Source organism: Nothoprocta perdicaria, unplaced genomic scaffold (genome assembly GCF_003342845.1).
Source record: "Nothoprocta perdicaria isolate Ctin4 unplaced genomic scaffold, notPer1 scaffold_6, whole genome shotgun sequence".
Classification (NCBI taxonomy): Eukaryota; Metazoa; Chordata; class Aves; order Tinamiformes; family Tinamidae; genus Nothoprocta; species Nothoprocta perdicaria.
Window position 1 is genome coordinate 7,872,859 of NW_020455865.1, and position 14,819 is coordinate 7,887,677.

General features: G+C 38.8%; 1 protein-coding gene across 4 annotated transcripts in view; it reads left to right on the plus strand.

Moving 5' to 3' along the window:
* Positions 1–14,819, plus strand: part of EXD3 (exonuclease 3'-5' domain containing 3) — a 277,733-nt gene that overhangs the window by 2,515 nt on the left and 260,399 nt on the right. The window contains exon 1 of one of the 4 annotated variants that reach the window (XM_026049501.1): positions 4,276–4,318. The exons of the other annotated variants lie outside the window; for them this stretch is intronic. The gene's annotated coding sequence lies outside the window, so the exon portion shown is untranslated. Of the gene's footprint in view, positions 1–4,275; positions 4,319–14,819 lie in introns of those variants that run through there. 4 annotated transcript variants of the gene reach the window in all.

Genomic DNA, 14,819 nt, shown 5'->3' on the forward strand with positions numbered 1-14,819 from the left:
GGATGCTTTTCAGGGGTTAGGAAGGATTTTAAAATTATTTTTTAGAGAACAGTTAGATAAAGGTAGTGTACTTCACCGTTTTATAAAAAATAAGAGTTTAGATGCTGATTTGGGCAATATTAGTTCAGAGAATCCCGTTCCTCAGTGTCAGTAGAGTGCATTTTCCTCGTATTTGCAGGTAGAGTTCATTTGGGATCAGGAAAGGGTTTTTCCTCCCAGAAGAGGTTGTTAAGAGAGTAATCTTTGTGCTATGAATTTCTGAGCTCCTTTTTTGTCAGGTTCTCTTAAAGGCATTTTGGGTCTCTGTCCCAGTTTATTTGTTCTGGTAGGATCATAGAGCTTTTGGTTAGTAGCTTTTGTAAAAGGGTGCATGGTGGGCTCACTTAGAGGAGCTGTTGACTCACCCTGGCTTTTAGCTCTGAAATTATGACTTTCTGTACTAAAGTCTCAYGTGTTTCCTTGAATAGTGAACTGTTTGTGGCCATGTGTTATATTTTTGGCACAGGAATCACTTAAATCCATGACCTGTGTTGCCACTTGCTTTCTCATTCACATGTGCTTATACTCAAGCCAGTAGACGGTGCATGGGATAGTCAGAATATTCAGTGTGGAGAGCCACCATAAAATGCGTTGTGGAATACAGGTCAGTCTATCAGAAAATCTCTTCATGTGTTTGAGGCAGTAATTCTATTAAAAGTAATTGTAACAGATTTACCTGCACACCATTTGGTTGACACTCAGAGTTCAGCTGCTGCCGCACACTCAGCTCTCCTTATAGGGGGAGTTGGATAAGCTCATCATAAGAAATTGTATCAGACCAATGTGGGATGTGCAGAGACCACAGTCCAGAGAGGCTAAATACAACCTTACTTTGCAACCCAGAAAAAGGAACATTTTGTAGCGTTGGTCATGAGTATGAACCTTCTAAATATGAATTTGCAAAGCTGAAAAGTGTAATTTCTTTTATACTCGAGGTCAGTTTGGAGAGGAGTGAGAGGGAGATGTGAAGGGTGGTTTTCTGCAGTGTGATGAGTTCTCTTTGTCAGATTGTGCAGAAATTTTGTTATAGCTCAGATCTTAACGCAGATCGTGTCGCTGTGSGGGCATAGGGTGTTTTTGGGATGGGACCAAACTCCTCTCAGTGGTGTCCAGTGTCAAGATGCGAGTCCATGGGCACAAAGTGCTACTTGGGGAGTTCCAGCTGAACATAAAGAAAATGTATTTTAATGGGAGGGTGACAGGGCACTGGAACCAGGTTGCCCAGAGAAGTAGTGGAGTCTGTGTCCTTGGAGATGCCCAGGACTGGACTAGATGCAGTCCTGGTAAAGCTGCTGTAGTTGACCCTGCTTGAGCMGGGATGGTTGGACTAGATGATCTTCAGAGGTCCTGTCCAACCTCAGGCATCCYGGAGCCATTAGTTGTTCCTAGAAGCAGTGCACAAGTAGTAGGAGTAGAGTACTCACTACAAGGAGTAGTGTTAACAAAAGTGAGGTGCACTGAGCGCTGGACATGCTGACATTTTCTGTTTTCATCTTTTAATTGAACTGATGTCTAGTAAGTTAATGTAGCATGGGGAGCGCTCTGGTAGAGGTCAATAATAAAAGCTTAAAACATTCTTGCAGGAGAAAATAGCTTAAAACATTCTTGCAGGCATGGGATCAGGGAAGGTCGAAGAGAAATTCCAGTTAGATTTGTATCAAGAGAGAAGGATGGAAAATTCTTTACACAGGAAAGAAGTGTCTGGTTCTTTTGCAAACCCACATGTGGTTTTGATGTTGCATTATGACCAAATGGCATAAATGGCCTGGAAGGTGTGAGTGTTGTCCAACTGCCTGAGATCAAGCATTGAATTCTTTCCCAGTTCTATTAATACCATGTTGGATGATATGGGGAAAGTACTACTTTATGATCTRCAGATAAAAATCAATCAACCAGGCCATATAATTAATAAGTTCTTTTGTCTCAACTTTGCCACTCAGTCAGCATAACAGTTTGGGTATAGCCCTTGGCATTGACGGTAAGTAGAATTAGACCAGTTTTCAGATAAACTTCTGTATGAGGTATGAAAAAAAGAATCAAATGTCATTAATTTTTCCTGCAAAGAAATTCGGCCATGTCTGAGTTTCAGCTTCAGAAATGGACCATGAAGCTAATAAAAGATGAAGTGTTTCAGGATCTGATCATACCGGAAAAAGTGAAAACTCCTCCTTCCCCTCATCTATAAAACGTAACAGTCCATTCCTTCCGAGTAATAGACCACTCGGATGTAAACTTGTCCATTAACTCTCCTTAAAGTTGTAATAATGGGGGTTTTGTAGGAGGAAGGTGTTGCTAATAAAGCATAAAATAAATGTAAATATAAATAATGGAAAAAATAATGAAAGGCAAGAAATTCTGATTTATGTTATTGAAACTAACAACAGTGGTGCTAGAACCAGTTCTGGCGTTGATATATAAGGTAGGGATAATATTGGCGACTTGATACTGAGCCAGAAATTGTTAGTCCTGGAGGTCTTCGATGCCACTGCTACCAATGGGAGCTTTGAGAGAAAAGGCAATATCAGCTCCTTGTTCTTCTGTCGTGGTGCAGGATTTCTACTCTTTGCTTCAGTCTTGCATCATCGAATTTACTGACGAAATAGATCTGCAGATTTGTCAGTGTAGGTGAGTTCTGTCCCGTTAGTTTTACGAAGTGCATGTTGCTAAGCTTAGCATGACCACGATTCTTGTGGAGTGCTCCAAGGTGGAGATGAGGGTATAACATGCTTAAATATGTTCCTTTYCCTTCTGGTGCTTCTCCAAGTTGTGCCAAGGATGTATACGGAGTTCAAGTTAGGTCTAAATGTGCGGTTATGTGGTTCTTTTCTGATTAAACTAACACTGTGGGTTTTCTTATTTGCCTGCGTGTTTCAGGATTCGCTGCAGTCTTACAATGCACTTCATTCTTGGCTGTAGCTGAACCTGAGCTTTTTCTTTCAAAAAAACAGAGTACTTTAAAATGAGTTACGCTTCTAGATATGCATTATAGCTGTGCTGCTTAGTTACTAGGGCACATTATATTCTTTACTGAACTTCACTATTTTAAGCATTTGTCTTGCATGAGTTCCCTCTTCTCAGTTAGTAACTGTATTCATCATTAAAAAAATGAGATCGCAGAGGTGTGATTTTTTTTTTTTTAGTAACAGCCATTGTAGCTTAGGTAACAATGTATTTTTAATATTCATTTGATTGTCTTGATCTTGCATATTCTGTGCTGAAACTTTCTGCTCTATGGCTCTGAAGGCACTTAATCATTGTTTTTGAATCTCATGTAATTTCATTGACTCTTGTTTGGGTTATGTGTTCATGACAAAAATCCCTTTTTAAAAAGCATTCAGGAAACAGTCTATCTTCTGCTGATCTTTTTAATGTCAAACTCTGCCTGAACCTCCTCAAGGAATACATTGTTATGTCAGGGAAAAAAAAAAGTTGGCTACAAAATAACAGTGCTTGGAGGAATGTTTGAAAATGTGGGAGAAAGCACAGGAAGAACTTTGCACTGCTTGAGAAACATTTGCTGTATAAAATTGATCCACATGGGTTTTTCCTAGATTATACAATTATTTGTGTGTTTTTGGAAAGTATCCCCTGGGGCCTGTAACCTCAAACTGTTACAAAAAAATGGGAATTTGGTTTCACTTTTTGAAATAAGGAGTGCAGTTTTGCTTTGAATGATAAATAGCTGCCATTCCAGCCTGCAAAGCAGGTTTATGGTAGACTTCATTGGTGTTTTTTTAATCTATTTATTTTTTACATTTTTTTTTTTCTGTTCTGGTAAGCAATTGTTGCTGTTAGTTCATTCAGATGAGTGGGAGTGGAGATTTCTTGATGTTCTGTTTGTCAAATGGATATTCTCTGACTTAAGACAGTGATTCTATTAGAGTTTTATAATATATTTGTATTGYTTTTGTTCATCTTTTGTGAGTGAAAATCTCATAGCCTTTACTGTAAAGATGCTTAGGAAGAAGTAAAAAYGTTGGTAAGTACGTGAGGGTTTAGTTTCAGAAAATATTTAAGTGTTTGCTTGAACTATTTCTTTTCAAGATGATGCTTAAGTAGGTGCTTGAGTGGTTGCTTAAATGCTCACTTAAATTGAAAAATTGAAATAGCTTCAGTGGAACGTGAGTGTTTTGTTAGTAACTATGAAAAGCGATGAATTTTAATGGGCCCCTTTGGTTCCTTGCAGATCCACAGTCAAGGGGGAAGAGTTCAGACATGACTTTGCACATAACATGTTTGTGTCTTCCAGCAGGGCTGAGTTTGCTGCCTCGGAACCTGAGTAAGTTTAAAAGAGTAGTTTGACAGTAGCTGGAAGGCAGTGCGGTTTAAGGAGTTCCTGCCCCTTTCAAGTATCTACCTGGGCGTTTAGACACTTTAAATTTGGGTCAGTTCTTTGCTCTTTCACTTTCTGCCTGCAGCATGGATGTTTGGGGGATGCCTTGGTGCAAAACAARTGGGAGGGAGAAGTCAGCAAGTGCTTAGGCTGCCATCACTTGTTTTCCCTGCCGTGCTGAGAAGCTGAACCCTGAGGATATTCATAGGTAGAGTGGTTAAGTGGAACAGTTTTATTTTGACAACTTGACATGGTGTTCTTTAAAACTCGTTCGTCTTCTGAAGATCAGAATCAGTTTTTCCATATGGGCTTTTTCTGAGTAATTAAACTGTTTTGTCCTCGTAGGACCTTTCATTAGTGTGTTGTGCTTTTGTACATAGGTGAAAGTGAACTCGACCACAGAACAAGTACCAGTTGTACAAACGTGTAGTAGATACAGTTTCATCATTGTGCTTTGTGTGGCTATTCTTTAAAGAAGGTATTGCTTCAAAGTGGTATTTTTATGCTACAGCAGTATATTAGCAATTAGATTTATTCACTTTGATTTGTGAACTCCATTTTGTGTGTTTTCACTTGTTTTTTAAAGGTTGATTTGACTGCATTCCACATGGGAATGTTTTCCTGCAGTTCCATGTAGATATAATAAACTGCAAAGAACTCAGCTTGGAAAAGTAGCACTGAGTTAAAGCTCAGGTCCCTGAACAGTTGTTTTGTGTGCCAGATTCTCTGACCCATTTTTTTTCCTCATTCATTTCACTATCCTTTCTTCTCTCAGCATAGCAGAACTGTATCTTCTCCCATCTTTCTCTTCTGTGCCACCATCAACCAAGATCTGTACCAACAGAGGTCTGTGTAATATAAGGAAATCTGAAGTGTCTGGTCAGGAACATTTGCCTTTTAGTTTATATGATCTGTTTGGCATTTAATGAGAAATGTCTGGAAAGTCTCATTCCATTTTTTTTCCAGTCTCCGTTGTTTATGTTGTGAAGTGGAACGGTGGCTTCGTTAGAGGGCACTCTTTAATAACRTGTAGCAAGACTGCTGCCTTGGGCAGTGGTCACCACATGCTCTTCAGAGGAGAAAAAACACTGATGGAAATACTCCAAAGTAGAAAGTATAAAGCCATAGTAAAATATAAAGTACAGTCTCTCTAAGGATGTGAGCAGTAAGCAAGATTGGCTACRCTGTGGGCTGATCTACTGCTTGCATTGTATATGGGAGATGGCAGCAATCTATTAGATAATTCAGTATATTATTCCCATTGTGGAATAACTTGTTTAAATGACCTGCTTTTGTCGTGGCCTTTACCTAAGCAACTGCCTTGATCCTAGATATGTGTGTGCTTCAAAACTATTATTTTCACCTGTCTGCTGTCAGATTCTCCAAAGTCCTTCAGAACAAGAAGTTGCTTCAGAAGATTTCAGAAATTCTTKAATTTCAATTCCAGCCCTTTTATAAGGTCCTCCTGTGCCTTTGACAAATGGCTTCTTGTGTTTTCTTTCCCTTTCCTTGTGAAATAGAGGATAATGATTTTTACCTTGGGRGTATCACAGAGTCACAGAATGGTTAAGGTTGGAAGGGACCTCTAGAGATCCTCTAGCGTCCAACCCCCTGCTCCAGCAGGGACACATGGAGCACAATGTGGCATGGAGGTGGGTTTTGAAGATCTCTAGAGAAGGGGTCTTATGGATGGTGACACTGACAGTTTATCAAAACAGATTCCGCTCTTTAGACAGAACAGACAATTTTTTTTTCTTTTTTTCCTCTTGGTATTTTGAAGAATTACRTTGTTTTTGAACTTTTAAAGGCCACAGTAGACCAAAATTAAAACAATAAGAGAAATGCTGTGCTTGTATGATCATCTCCTGGCTTGCACCTCCTTTTGCTTCTGCYCTTTCTTTCCTGCTAGCAGAACTTTCTGTCTGCAAAGGATGCTTCCTTGYGTAAGGAAGGAAGACTGAGATATTCTTACCTTGGAGTCCAATGTCTCTCCAAGAAATGTAATTGAGGAGCTGCTGAGCTGTGGGAGCAACACTRGGGAGGTCTACTGACATGAGATGAGCAGCAGAAATGTGATTTACCTTTYGGTAAGGTGTTAGATTTGTAAAATATTTTTTTCCCCACGTGAGACAGAGCTTAAGCAGCTTGTAAATYCCATGTTGCTTTAAAGATCTGATTTTCTGTATGTATTGAGCTTTGGTCTAGCAGTAGCAGCCTTCTGTAGAGGACAACATTAAATGAATATTGAAGTGGTGATCCTGCCTTCTTAGAGGTGAGAAATGCCCTGTTAAGTTTGGGACTTGGCCTCTGTGAATGCTGGCAAGGAAACGACAGTGATGTATCTAGTCTGTGGTCAGTTGCAGGTAACTTAAGAGGCATCTTCTAGTGCTGTCTTTACACCATACATCAACATAAGAGCTCATGTCTGTCCGAAAGAGCTGGGCTAAATGCAGGCACAATAGACTATACACTTTCAGTATTGTATCACCTCCTGTGTGGCTGACAAGAGCAGCTTCCCTGGTGCAGAGGGAGTTGGCAGCCTCGCCATGATCCATAGTCTGTTGTGTGCCCCTCCTGAGGATCTTGTTGAGCTTGAGCTATGACAGAGTGCAAGGCAGGAGTCAAGGATGGTGTCCAAATAACYGCATCAGCTCTTATTTCTGAGAAGAGATTTCTTTGCCTTCCCGGGAAATAGAATTTAAGATGAAATGGAATAAAACAGCGTACCTAAAGCACTGCGGGGCTGCAGATTCTACTTTTAACAGTTTTGAAGAGCTCATGAGTTGGTGATTTCTCTAAGTCATGTGAAGAGTGACATTTTTAATGACAGAACGTTCAGCTAAAGTCATTGCACCTTCAGTGTTAGACTCAGCCTGTACGCTGATGCCCTGTCATGTGTTTTACCATGTGCAGTGTTTGGGTGTTCTAAAAAATAATGTTGCAGCAAATGACATCTACCAAGAGTCTTGGTAAGGGGTCCCACCATGCTTTTATGCAATTATGCAATGCTTTTTTTTTTTCCATTGATGAGTAGGATCTACAAATATTTTCTCAAAGAACATTTCTATGGAGCCGAAAGCTTATTTTTCTGAAAATTCACATTTTGGTTTTCATCATTCTTTAAAGACTATTTGGAGTTCTATGCTGATGTGTGTTGGTTAGCATTGCCATCTTCATGGCATGATGCATTAGATATYATTAAAAGCTGCTAGTGTACTCTCTGCTTCAGCTCTGTAATGAGTTCCAGGTACCATCTCACTTTTATAATAAAAACTGCAATTTTTGCTGTAATTTTTGGTCTCATTTATAGTTTTTATCAGTGTTGTGCTTCAAATGTTCTGTCAAGTCCTTGTTTTTCAAAATGCATCAGCCATGGCTTGTCCCTTTGGGATGTGGAGGATGAATTCTTGTGTTTTGGCAGGTTTTGGGGGCTGCAGTTGTAGTTTCTCGTGTGCCTTTGTTATCCATTCTCAGGATTGCAGCTCTGATAAGACAGGCTTCTCCATTGGTCTCAACACTGCAGGCCAAGTTGCTGGCWGATGGGTAAGGACTGAAGAGGGTTTTCTGCTTAAGAATAGGGGGAAGGAGGGAAAAATCTACAGGCAGATGTTAGGAAAAGGAGTAAAACATGCATTTRTAAAAACACAGGTAAAGAACACAATAGAGGAAAATTCAAATTTAGGCCAGTTGTCTGTCTAACACAATACTGCAAATGGATCAAGGAACTTCTTTTCAGTAGGAGCAGCTTAGCTAAAAAGGTAGTGGATCTGGTCATCTGACTTGAAATAGATTTAAGTGTCAAAATTTAATGTTTTTAAGCAAAGCAAATGTAAGACTTTGGGGATAGACTTAAACAAACAAACAAAAAAAAAAACCAAACAAAACTGAAGAGATCCTTTTATATACAGGGTCTAGAACAATTTTAAAGTGATCTTGTTCTGTGCCTAAATAATTGTTGATTCGACCAAACAGAAATCTTTCCTGTTGATTTATAATACCAATTTAGATATAAGCCCTCTGTGCAGAAATGTCAGTTTAATAGAATGACTTTCTTTCTCCTTTTAGATTTCATCCACATGTTTTATCAACAGAGCCTTTGTCTCTGCTCAGCAATTACTTTTTTTTTTTTTTTAAAAAAGGCAAAACCATATGTTTTTAATAGCCCTATTTCAGGCAAGCGTAGGATGGCATAGAGAGGTGGCCATCAAGCAGTGACTCTGATGTGTAGGTGACTTAAAGGTCACTCTGTACCTGAAGTGGAGAAATGGCCTGTTCACCTCTCGCTTTCCTAAGGACTGTAGAAAGCCCAGCAGTGGCAAAAGGAGACAGCATTATCTTAAGCTAAAATTTCCCAGATTTTCTCTAGCTTATGTAGTGATGCTAAACATACTCTTTTAACTTCATGCTGATTTCCTTACTTGTGGGGTTTTTTTTTTGTTGTTTTTTTCTTTTCCCTCCAAGGGAGACTTTTCCAGAGGTGTATGTAATTCACATTTCCTTCCTGCCTCCCTTCCCTGCAGAGAAGAATTTCTTTCTTGGATCCTTCTTGTGTTCCAAATGGAGAATTATTCTCAGGAAATGGATGAATTTGGTGGCATTTCTATATCTGTTTTACAAGAAAGCATTTATTTGAGTAGCAAGACTCACTTGATAGCTGTATGAGGGCTCATAAATGAATGTTAGCGCTACCTGGAGTATCATAGTTTAGTTTGGAAGGTACATCTGTCTATCCTAAACTGGCATCCAGGTGGCATGATTCTATTACACATGTAAAGAGTGCAAAATAGAGTAAGAAGAGATCTACCTTGGAAGCTTGGCAATCAGTGATAGGAGAAGACATTTGTTTCTTTGCTGCCTGAGGCAGAGAGCAGGTCTGGCAGCAGCAGGATGGTCTTGCTGTGTCCTTGCTATATCAGGCAGGTCCCTTGGCTGAAAGCCTCAGGAGGGCTGAGCATACCTTTCCAACCTAAAATGAAATATAGGATTGGGAGTATTATATTTCCTAAGCTCTGTGCCCTGTCCTTAAGTCTCCATCTATCAATTTAAGTTCTCCAAACCTTTATAATAGTGGAGGGTAATGGCTATTCAAATCAGATTTGTTTCTTCTGCAGATGACCACAATTCTTACGGACTCCTGTAGCAATAATTTTTTCAAAAACATCTTAGGATTTGAATCTTTCCAGAGCAGTAGTGAATGAAAAGGGTATTCCACTAGTATGARCAAATTCTCTATTTGTGGATTTAACAGAGTATTTATGTTGTGCTATAATGGACTGTATTCTTGGGCAACCATATCCAACTTTGTAGCTGCCCTTACTTTGAACAAGGCATTTAGACTGGAGACCTCCCGAGGTCCCTCCCAAATTGACTTAGGTTGAGTTCTGGCCAAGATGCTTCTTTTGGATTCATTTATATCTTCTTTCATGCTCAACAGCTTTTATCGTGTTCCCATCATAAGCAGTTATTTAAACTGAAGTGATGTGTAAACATCAGGAGAARTTTCTAAACTGCAAAATAAATCCCTTGCCTTCATAGTTTTCATAGTTTAGATTTTTTTATGTTGCCTTATTCAGATGATGTGAATAATCCATTTTTTTGTGGCTCTTTGTTGTGAGATAATTGCTCTGTGCTGCACCTTAGTTTAAAATGTGCCTTGGCTTTAAAAAAATCATTTCTAAAAGCTAATGGACCCTGCTGTTAGGTTAACTTTGTTCCTTTGTTGGGCAACTGAAGAAGGAAAGACAAAAAGCTTGTTTAGGATTTGTGAGACAATTTTTATTGCGTCCCTAGTGAGACTGTTGCTTTTTTGAATTAAAAAAATCTGTTTATATTTGTTTAAAATCTATTTTTATTTGTTTATAAAATTTAAAATGCCTTTTTTTAGTGGATGTTGGTATCTATCATATACTGCTTGCTTATTATACAAAATAGTGTGTGTGTATATATATATACACAGAAAAAGCTAAAAACTCAAGCAATTGCCTAAGCACTCTGAATAGCAATGCAATTAAACATATGTTCAACTAACTCGGACATTGTATGCTTGACAAGGGAATGCTGACAGCTTGCTGCTTTGCTTACATTTATGCTTTTTTTTTTCTTTTTCTGAGAGCTAAGCAGGATGGTGGGGCAATTAGACGGAGTTACGTATATGAAACATGTATAATTTATCACATATGTACTCCCAACTGAAGCTCCCTGACCCCGTGCTTCATGCTTGCTGTATGTTCAGACTTTAATCTCCCTGTTTAGATTGCCAACATGGTGCCAGTTACTGTGACTGTGATGAGGACGCTGAGGAACAGAGCTCGCCTTGCATGGGTTACCAAACAGCTAGCAGATGTTACGCTAATAGGTTTTGGCTACCACCACCCTGACTTGATTTCAAGCCAGAAGTGAAAGAATTTTTCTCTCCCATTACAGTTTCCCYTGGGCCACATTGTCCCTAACAGCGAAAAGTATTTCAGCTGGCTCTGGAAGTTGGTGCAAATATTTTCCCTCCCTTTTAAACCTGTGCTCAGGGTGCCTTATGCATCACCTACCTTTTTATGTTAATATATMTACTTTAGTATTTGTTGTTATATTGATAGACTTGGTGAATAAAAAGGTAAATGCTTCAACAAAGTCTGTAAATGCTTTATTAAAAATCAATTAAAGCTTAAATTTTAACAAGAGAAGTCTGTACTGGGTACATGGTTTGTACCCCGTATATGCAGTTATATCCCAGACTTCTGAAATGACTCTTAGGATTGCTATTGCTGTTTTGAGGTTGTGCCTTGTAACAGAGGCCACAGAAGGTGGTGGTTTGGCCTGCTTGGAAGTTTGCCCTTTGTTCTCATTGCTGGACATTATACTTTGAAAGCCCATAAAACATCTGGAACTGCAAGGCCTGTAGTGTGTGTGTGTGCAGATTCTTCTTCCTGCTCCACTTGTGAATCATTGTAGAATAACTGTCAGATTCTGCAGCTTCTTCGTTGTGATCTAGATATCTATGATTTCTTAAAAGTCTGAAATGTTTTATCATGGAAAAACTATTTAATCGCTTGCCTTCTCTGTGTGCTCTTGCAGGAAGAAAGGAGTGACAAGGAAGTCTCTGTAATACTAGCCACTACAGGAATGGGAGTAGGGCAGCAAGGGAGGATTAAATGAAGAAGAAATAGCACGGAATAAAAACTCTTTAACATTTGAACTTCCAATTTTTACCCAATAACAGTTTATAACAGTTTTATCTTTTCCCATATCTAAATAACTTTATCSAGTTGATGCAGTCTTTCTCCAGTGATTTCATAGGCTGTCTTTACAGACTTCAATGTAGATTTGTATGACAGATTACTATTCTTGGGCTCTTTTGTGTTAAGCGATTTAGGAAGCACTGTTATGATCATATAACTCATGTGTATTTTAGCGTTTAAGCTCAGGGGCACACTGAAATTATCATACCTATTGAAATTTTTCTAAGTACATTGTATTGTTCATATTGGTGTTTCAGAAATACATGCGAGTTGAACAATACCAGAAGATCTTTTTCCCTTTTGCTGTTGCTGATATAATCAGTATACAGCCTGTCTCTTGTCTGTAGTGACTTACGGAAAACAAACTTGCTGTTTCCTGTTTTCTCTTATTGTATAATTCTGTAGCACTTTTGCTGTCTAAATGATGGCAAAAAAAATCAGAAGAGCTGCAGAAACTAGAACACTTGATGCAACTATTTATTAGATAGTTATTCAAGCAAAACCTCCCAGCTGTTTTAAAATACAGCTACTATTTTGTTTTAGCACTAAAACAGAGCCAACCTGTTTACTTTTTGCAGGCTTTATCACTGAATGCTTTCATCATATGTTAGGTTTTTGTGCCTTGAAGCGTCAGCAACGTGATGTGAGGAAAAAGTAGGAAAACAAGCCAAATGCATACATATGTCCACACACTCTAAAGCAGTAAGAAATAAGGTAAACTAGGATGTTATTTTTTGAGATTGTTGAATAAGGCTGCAAAAAGGCTGATAGTAGGAAAACATGTTTTAAAATTTTTAAACTACTGTATAGACTATGTAGAAAAAACAGAGTTTATTCCAAGCAATGTGGTAATAATGCAATGACTTAAACCTAAAATTTGAGTCAGGAACCCAACTGTATTAGGAAYGGAATCCCTAAGATAAATTCCAGAAACTTGTGGATGGGAAAGGTGTAGCATTAGAGTAGGAACCACAAGGGCACCCTGATGCCCCAAATCCCCTTAGGCATTGTAAATGACTGTTTTGAAAGATATCTGGTCAGGGAATCTGAAAAAATGGAGATGCTTTTGACTCTCTCCAGCAATTGTATGGAATGTGGTGCAAACRTTTCTAGCAGCTGACCCTTCTGAGGCAGAGTATTTGGGTGTATTTAAGTGTTTCTGCAGAAGTAAACAAAGGTAAATTTTCACTGAAGTGATTCCAAAAGGATGAACTCCCCCAGGATCAGGAAACCTGCTTTAAAGGAAAATGAAGGGAGCAGGAGGAAGAGTAAAAAGATTAAAAAAGACTAGGCCACATGCTATTGCCTAGTAAATCCCCCACCCTATCAAGAGCAAGGAGCAAAGTCACAAGAAGAGAGATGAGCAGAGAGGGGATGAGAGAGGGAGAGGAGGCAGACAGATGAGTTATTACATGCAGCAGCGGCGAGGAATGACTTTTAAACATAGCAACATTCTTCCAAAAGTTGAAATCATAATCAAGTGAGGAAGACAGAAAAGAACAAACACTTTGGCAGGTGAAATGTAAAGCACACAGTAAGGCTAGCCAAGGAACTTGCAGGGACAATTTTCAGAGGGTATAAATAGTAATGCTTTTTTTWAAGCTATGTTGGAAACAACAGAGTTCCTGGGCAAGTTTGTTAAAATCCTTGAAGACTTAAGGTGTGAAAAAATCACTCAAGGAAGATGGAACAGAAAAAAAAAAAAAGATGAGTTTTATGGCATCTGTGTTCATTAGGGTCTGTGTGGCAGATCTGTTCTTAAACTGAGCTGTTAATAAAAAATTCTTGAACACAGTGAACTGTAACTTACTATAAGGACCAGATGATGTTTATTGCCCAGGAATTATGGAGGGGTTCGRTGAAGAAATCTTTGAATTACCACCTGTGTGAAACCTCTTATAGAAGACCTCAGTGTTAGAGAATGGGCTGGGTGAGCATGACAGCAGCTAGAGAAAGACCCCAAGGGCCTTGGGGGATCCACAGAGTGAGAAATCAGGAGTTGTACCTTGCAAAGTAGGTAAGAGTAAAACAGATTAGAATTAACAGACATACAGATAAATTTTATATGAATACAGAAGAATCAACATCTCTTTTGTAAAGACAAGTCTCATTTGACAAATCTCCCAGGACTTGCAAGGCTCCCTGGACATATGAATAGGGATCCTTCTGTGTGCTGCATAGATACTATATATTTTGTGTGTGTGTGTGTGTGTATATATATATATACACACACACAACTATATAGATGCAATCCTATATAATATGGACTATAATATGTGTGTGTGTGTGTGTGTATATATATATATACACACACACAACTATATAGATGCAATCCTATATAATATGGACTATAATATACAGATAATATGTACTGTATTGTGTAGGCACTGCAGCTACTAGGCTATACAAATGGAATGCAATACTATCTTCGGCTTTTCAGACAGCTTCTGACAGTCATTTGTCATAGACGTCTGAGAGGGAACCAAAGTTTCTTGTGATAGGAGTGTTCTTTAATAAAATCTGTACTATTTAAAAGATGGACTGCTGTAGGTATAGCTTTTATCATAACTGAGAGGTTACCGTTGGAATTGCACTGGAGTTTTGGGACTTGTACTGTTCAACGCTTCCACAGATGATCTGAGGAATGAGATGGATGGAGAAATAGCAAAGTATTATCCCAAGAGCTGGGGCAGTCGAATCTAAAGTAATAGAGGTACCTTGTGGTACTAGTTGGAAAATCACGTAAAAAAGATGATGTGAAACTCCATGTCCGTAAATGTAGTTAAGTTGAGCAATCATTCCCTGTTTCCTGTTTCTCTTCCTTAGGCATTGGCTACTGGCCACTGTGCAAGGCGGGAGCCTGGCTGAGTGGACTCCATATGGCTCCTCTTTGGGGCCTTGCTTTCTTTAATTGTATTGTTGCAAGCTCAGATGTTGCAAAATACAGTTATTTCTATGATTTCCACCCCATCCCTCATTTTATTTTATAGGAGGAACATATGAAAATAAATGAAGCTTGGGTTTTTTTGTTTGTTTTTACAGAAAATATGGAATTTCTGGTTGTTCTTGTGTAGTACATTGAGCTGCAGTGTACACAACTTATTGTATTTGTTTACTGCATATCGTCTACAGAGTTCTCAGACAGAAAATGGAACTGCTTGGTGAGGATTTCCATATGTGCTCAGCTCCATTGTTCACCTAATATAAAAATCAGC